General features: G+C 36.0%; 1 long non-coding RNA gene across 1 annotated transcript in view; it reads right to left on the bottom strand.

The window, feature by feature from the left end:
* Positions 1 to 5,450, bottom strand: part of LOC103475023 (uncharacterized) — a 19,504-nt gene extending 14,054 nt beyond the window's left edge. The window contains exon 1 of the long non-coding RNA XR_535269.1: positions 5,391 to 5,450. This is a non-coding gene — a long non-coding RNA (uncharacterized LOC103475023). The remainder of the gene's footprint in view (positions 1 to 5,390) is intronic.
* Between the last annotated feature and the right edge of the window lie 887 nt (positions 5,451 to 6,337).

The raw sequence follows: 6,337 nt of genomic DNA, 5'->3' as shown, positions 1-6,337 counted from the left end.
AGTTGTTTACTTAGTTCTTTTACGTGTATGTGTATTACTCACTGAAGATAAATACATAAACTAAAAGCTGGAGTATAGACATTTTTATAAGCATATTTGTGAGCCTGCCACTTTATTATTTGAATATAATTTAATATCTTAGTATAACTTTTCTTCAGGTAAAGCAAACTACTGTTACAAGTAAACTTTCTAAACTACAAACATTTAATTGTTAGGGATGCTCAAAAAGGAGATATTGGACTGATCTGGACTAACTGGTGTTATTGCAGATTTGCCAATAGTTTATTTTATAGATTTTTTTATCCAATTACTCGATTAATCGTAAGAATAATCGATAGATTACTCGATTACTAAAATATTCGTTTACAACAGCCCTATTATCAAGTAGCCATTTGTCAGACTGATACATGCAGAATGGGCTAACAAGAGCTTTTAAATCCCTAAATAGGGTGCTGGTTTGATAAATTTCCAAGTAAAATTTTACTCTGTAAAAACATCAGTGCCATCCTGTTCTAGACTAAGCCTACAGCTGAAAATGACTGCAATGGATTTTTAAATACGCTCTGCCACCACTTTCATCAATGCAATAAATACTAATTTTAATGCAAAAACCTTTACATGTTTGGTATTGTGTATTTTCCAGGCACATAGTGCCATTCTATAGCAACGAAGTAATTGTAATCTTCAGTCATAAAAATTATATCTATATCAAAAATTACTTCAAAGAAATTTAATTTTGCAATTTGACATCTTAAAATTGGCCTTTGTCTCTTTAAGAAGCTCCCACCCTTTCCGGCACTCTGCCTTCATCACAACAATGCCTCTCATTTTGCCATTTACAACCTTCTTAGGAGTGTTGAACTGAGGCGTAGCTGTTATGATAAGCTCAGCAGATGCATAGTTTCACCAGCTGTTTGCTAATTGTCGCTGCCGCTAGTCTGAAGGAGCTCAGTGGGGAAGAGCTTCTCAGAGGCATTCTCTGTGAGGCGAAAGGCATGCAAACAAAAAAATATTGACAAAAAATAAAATCTTGAGAAAAAGAGAGGTAAAAACAAAGCAATTATCCAAAGACTGGTATTGAACACGAGACCCATATTTGTGCATCTGTAACTCTCCCCTTCCCACATCTGACAGTTTTATGAGGCTCTTGTTGCTTGTTAATAAGGGAAGTCTGACACTTTCAGGTTTTCAATATTGATGCACAAGTCTGTTAGTTGCATTCTTGAAAGAACATGTTGCCAGATCTAATTTTAAAATGATGCTACCGTTTGTTTAGAAAATATACAGAATAGAAATGTGTTGAAAACAACTGACAAAAACAACCGTCAGTATTAAAAAGACTAATGATAATGTGCTGCATGAGTCAAAGATACAAATTCCAAACTGATGCATTATTTTGTTTTAAAAACACAAATTATTCTTCCTAAATTCATTTAGGTCCCCTTAAGTTACTTTTAATGAGCCAAATCCAACAAGTAACAAAACATTAAATTCTATGATTTAATTTATTTTATTATTTTTTAAAGAAAATATGATATTTTATATCATATAAAATGACATGTTAGGCATTAATTTTAGAGGGGAGGTTGACAGATATATTTTAAAGAAAATTTATTATTTTACCAGTAAAGTAAGGAATTTTAACTAGCTGTTGTCCAGCTGTGATAACAGATGGGGAAAAAAACTCTGGCTGAAGGCATTTTGTCTTCGCTTGCATCCTGCCAGTTTTGTTCCCCTGCCCATTTGTCAAGAGTGATGTCCAATCGCTCAGTGCCAGGCGGGCAAATCAGCACCTTGTCACTTTCAAAATGACAATTTGAGTCTCAGTCAAGTCTGCAACCAGTTTGTGCCCTGCAACCACTCACTGCATCGAAAACAAGCACTAAAAATAAAGCCAGCCAATCCAAGGGTGCAGCGTTTCATCCAATCTACAAAGCTGACCGCATTAGGGCTTTGAGGTGACTTTGAAATTGAGGACATTTCTTTTCATTTAACAGAAGCAGTAATGCACAATTGAATTGAAAACTGAAAACTGCTGCGAGACCTCACTGTGAAACGGTGCGACAAAAATGTCAGTTTCAACTCATTGGTTGATCATATTAGAAACTACAGTATTAGCCATCGTGGTCAGTTTTGTAATATAAGGCTTTTCTGATGAGCAGCAATGAAGCCACTGCACAAACAATCAATGCACAGCCCACACCAAAGTGGACTTCATTGTGAAGGCACCTAATATTAACACAGTCATCTCAGAAAGTCATTTTGTCAGTGCTAGTGGTCCGTGCCTTGTGATAATATTATCACTGCTAACGAATCACTGATGTAACAATTAGGACTGTTACAAATAAAATGACATTGCTTATTTGAATTAAATATGCAGCTTCAGTGCAAATTCAACAATACTTTTGTCATATGAAAAGGTTATTAAATGAAAAATTTATATATTTTTGTACAGTTTTTGCTTAATTACTACAATGAATGAAACCCTGCTTCAGTTCCGGTACTTCTAATCTTTTCCCCTTGTTTCTTTCCCAGCTACCCAACCAGAACTTCGATATGCCATGTGCATTTAGATATTTGGTTCCAATCTACACAATGACAATTTCTCTACATCAGAGACTTCTGCGCCTTCACCATCACTTTTAGCCTTATTATGGAGGAGGCAATCCAAACTCTCCATTTTCACTGAAAATTGAGCAAGAGTCTGAAATCTAAAGTTGTTTTTCATAAATCTGCTACAATATTTGTATACCACACATGATCTACATAAATATACATGCAAAACTTTTATTCATTATATCCTGCTTTTTTCATTAACTTGGTTGTATTTAGACACAACGTCCATCTATCTAGTAGTGACAAAGCTTTTACTTGTTTTCCTTCCTCTCCTCCTCCATCCTGGTTGTTAAATACAATGCTAGCACGACACAGAACAAAAGCCTTTTTAACAATTTAAATTTTTTAAATTAATAATTAATAATTTTTATTATTAAAAAGGCTTTTTTTAAGGGCCTGATAATGTAAATGTAAATATTAGGTGGAATTCCTACTAAGTGAGATCTTTTCAGTTAAAGTCAGAGCAGTAGCAGGAGCCAGTGCCCAGATTAGCTGTAAACTCAAGAGCATAAACTAGTCCTCAAAAATCTTTTGGTGACCAATTCAATGAGGACACAGCTACCCTGACAACACAGAAAAACTAATCACCATACAGCAGTCCATCAGATGAAATGGGCAGCTTTCACTCTTCTTTATGCCCACCAATAGACCTCTCCTTGACCTAGCAGTGTCCATCCACTAAATCTGATGTGGAAGAGGCCTCCCAAGACGTTTTCCATTTCATATATCTCCAGGAGAGGCAATTCAGTCAGAGAAATTTACCAAGTTTTGTGCAAATTCTGATAAAAACAGATGCATCCTTGGAGCTTCAGTATGGCCTAAAGGTTTCAAAGTTGTTCTTTCAGTTTGCAGAAACTGATGCAGGTTGTGTGAAATACAATCCCACTGGCAAATGCAAAGGAGAACACAATGGAACACACAAAAAAAGAAAAATCAATGAGAAATTTATGGAATACGTTTCTCTTCAGTCTCTAAAAATAGTAATATTAAATATTTGAGTTTAGTGTATCCCAGCTTAAGTGGCTTACCCAATAAACTATATTGCAAACAATTTCACAAATGTATGCCTTAGGGGCCTAGAAAGTACCGTAAGAATCACAAACTTTTGTTTTGGAAGAAAAATCTGAAGATCTCAGATTTGACTGAAATACAAACTGATCATACAAAAAGGCAGAAGAGTGCACTGCAATCTATCTTAGCCTAAATTCAACTGAAAACATCTCTGCCAAATTTCAGCAGCTCAGATGTTACCTTCTGCTCTGCAGTCTGAAATTCCAGATCTAAAACTTTACATTGAGTCATCGTTACTTTGCAGAGTTTTTGTGAAAATTGAAAATGCTGTAGGTGTTGTTGTCGTTTTCCACCTCTTTCAACCCTGCATTTCATAACTGGTCTCATTTTTGTGCAGAGACCTTTACAGAGGCTGGTGCTGAAATTTAAAAAAAAGAGCGTGGAAGGACCACAGATTTGAAATGCCATACATGTTTTGGAACTTGAAATGTTGGATTAGATCATTGCCTGCACAGACAGAAAGCAAATAGCAAGAGATGTAAGAGGATGAGATTTTGAGGATGTATCTAAAAATGTCTGGAAGTCTCCTTGTTTACCCATATTACTGAAGTGTAATACCATATTACTTAATAAACCTAATTAAACTAATTAATTGGTATCTTAAGAAATGTATCTTTATATTCGATTGAACAAGGAAAAAAGAAAATAAACTTTAGTCTATAGCACATCTAATAAAGTAAATAAAGTATTTACATTACTCATTGCAATAGTACATCTCAAAAACTTATTAAAATAACCACATTATAAAGGCTGTCAGTGTAATATTGATGGCTTCAAGACGACAAAGCTGACTTTAGATGTTGGAGCAAACAAAACACACCACACTCTCACACTTGGAGAAGGCTGCCCCGGTCACATACAGGACTCAGGAATAAGTGGGGGTAAAGGTGAGCTCAGAAAATTTCACCTGAAATTAGATTCATGGAAATGTAGAATGGGTCCCAAACACCCAGACAGCTTGTTTATTTCTTCAAGCAAATTGGCCAAAAATGAATGAAGACGTGCTCCTGTGGTCCACAAGGACCCTCAGGGAGACAATGATGATTGATCTGTTCAATCCCGCTACATTTGTTTAACTCGTGTTCCCAGTTTAGAGGTGGGCATCTGAAATCTCCTAAATTAATGAAAAGGGAAGGGATGCAATTGATTATTTCAGTTCACAATCATACTGTAAAGCTGCATAATCCACTGTTGCATTAATATGTAGCAGCTTTTCGAATGTCAGATCAGGTTTTAAAAAGTGTAGAAGGAAAAGATGACAAGGTTTAATTTAAATATCTACGATGAATCAAGTTTGACAGAATCAGTTTTTAAGTTTAATCATGTCTGAATTGTCACATTGCTTCCTCCCTGCCCTGCCCTTTATTAACATAGCTCTTCACTGATTACAGAGAAATTCATCTTTTAATGCCTTCGCCTTGCAGATGAATAAGAATTAGCTGGTTGACAGCATCAGGTAACAAAAGGATGAAGAAACAACCCAAGTACATGACTTGAATCTGGCCCAGAACAGGCATTATATTTCAGATAAACACCAATTAAATTTCCTTCAAGCAAAACAATTACCCATGAAAGAGGATAGTAATCATTCTGTCACCAACAGTTATAATGAAAAACACATTCACAAAGCTGTGATGTATTAAGGAAAGCAAGAATCTGATTAAAGTGAAGGTAGGGGATGCATTTAAATATCAGAAACTCACCTACAAGACCATGTTGACCACCAAACCCGAGTCTCTAATTCCCCAGCCCGCTCCGGTCTGCAAGAACCAAACATCTGTCATGACCCACAAACAGCAGGCTGAAAAGAATGTGTATGTTATCATAAAATCACAGATGGATGGGTTTTTTAGCAGCACGACTCGAAAAAGCTGGGTTGTTAATTGTTACAAATGTCAAAATTCAAATTACAAAACGTGGGACTGAGCAAAGATGCAGCACCTCCACTTTTCCATCACATGTGGAGTAACATGAATTCAGCTAGAGCTGCCCACCTGTTTAAAAAAGAAAAAAACTAAATCCACAAACATTTCAAAAACATTAAAAGCTGCTTTAAAAGCACTCACAGCTGCTCTGAAGGCATTTACAAAATCATCAAAGATGATAGGAATAAATACTCCACCCACTGAGATTTCAAGAAGAAAATGTGAGGCTGTTTTGAAAATACCAAACTTCAAGTTCCAATTATCAAGTCCCATCTAATTTTAGAACATGCGAGAGCAAAATGAATAAAAATCTATTTCACTTCAGAAATAACGCCTCTAGCTGCAGAATTTTGAAGGTAATTTAGATTGTATAGCATTTATATGGTTTTCAACTTCATGAAAGGCTTACTACTGTTGCACTTTCTCCCAGGAAATCTGCATGATTTTAAAGAAATATATCATTTGCAAACGTTCACTGCCTCATGTATAGTTCTGCATAGCAGGTTTCAAAATTGAGATGCTAAACATTGTTATGTTTTTATCAGCTGTTGTCTTTTTGTTCAAACACATATGATCTGGTGACCGAGTCGCACTCCCTTGGCGGTGTGGAGAGAATCTCAAAGCCAGAACCTTCCGAGCCCTAATGAGGCCAATAACAAACTATGTGTGTGTGCAAGCGTCCTTGATTTCTGCTCACATCACCCGTCTGTGATGGCGCACATAGG

Source organism: Poecilia reticulata, linkage group LG13, assembly GCF_000633615.1.
Source record: "Poecilia reticulata strain Guanapo linkage group LG13, Guppy_female_1.0+MT, whole genome shotgun sequence".
Taxonomy (NCBI): Eukaryota; Metazoa; Chordata; class Actinopteri; order Cyprinodontiformes; family Poeciliidae; genus Poecilia; species Poecilia reticulata.
This window is presented reverse-complemented; position numbering and strand designations above follow the sequence as displayed.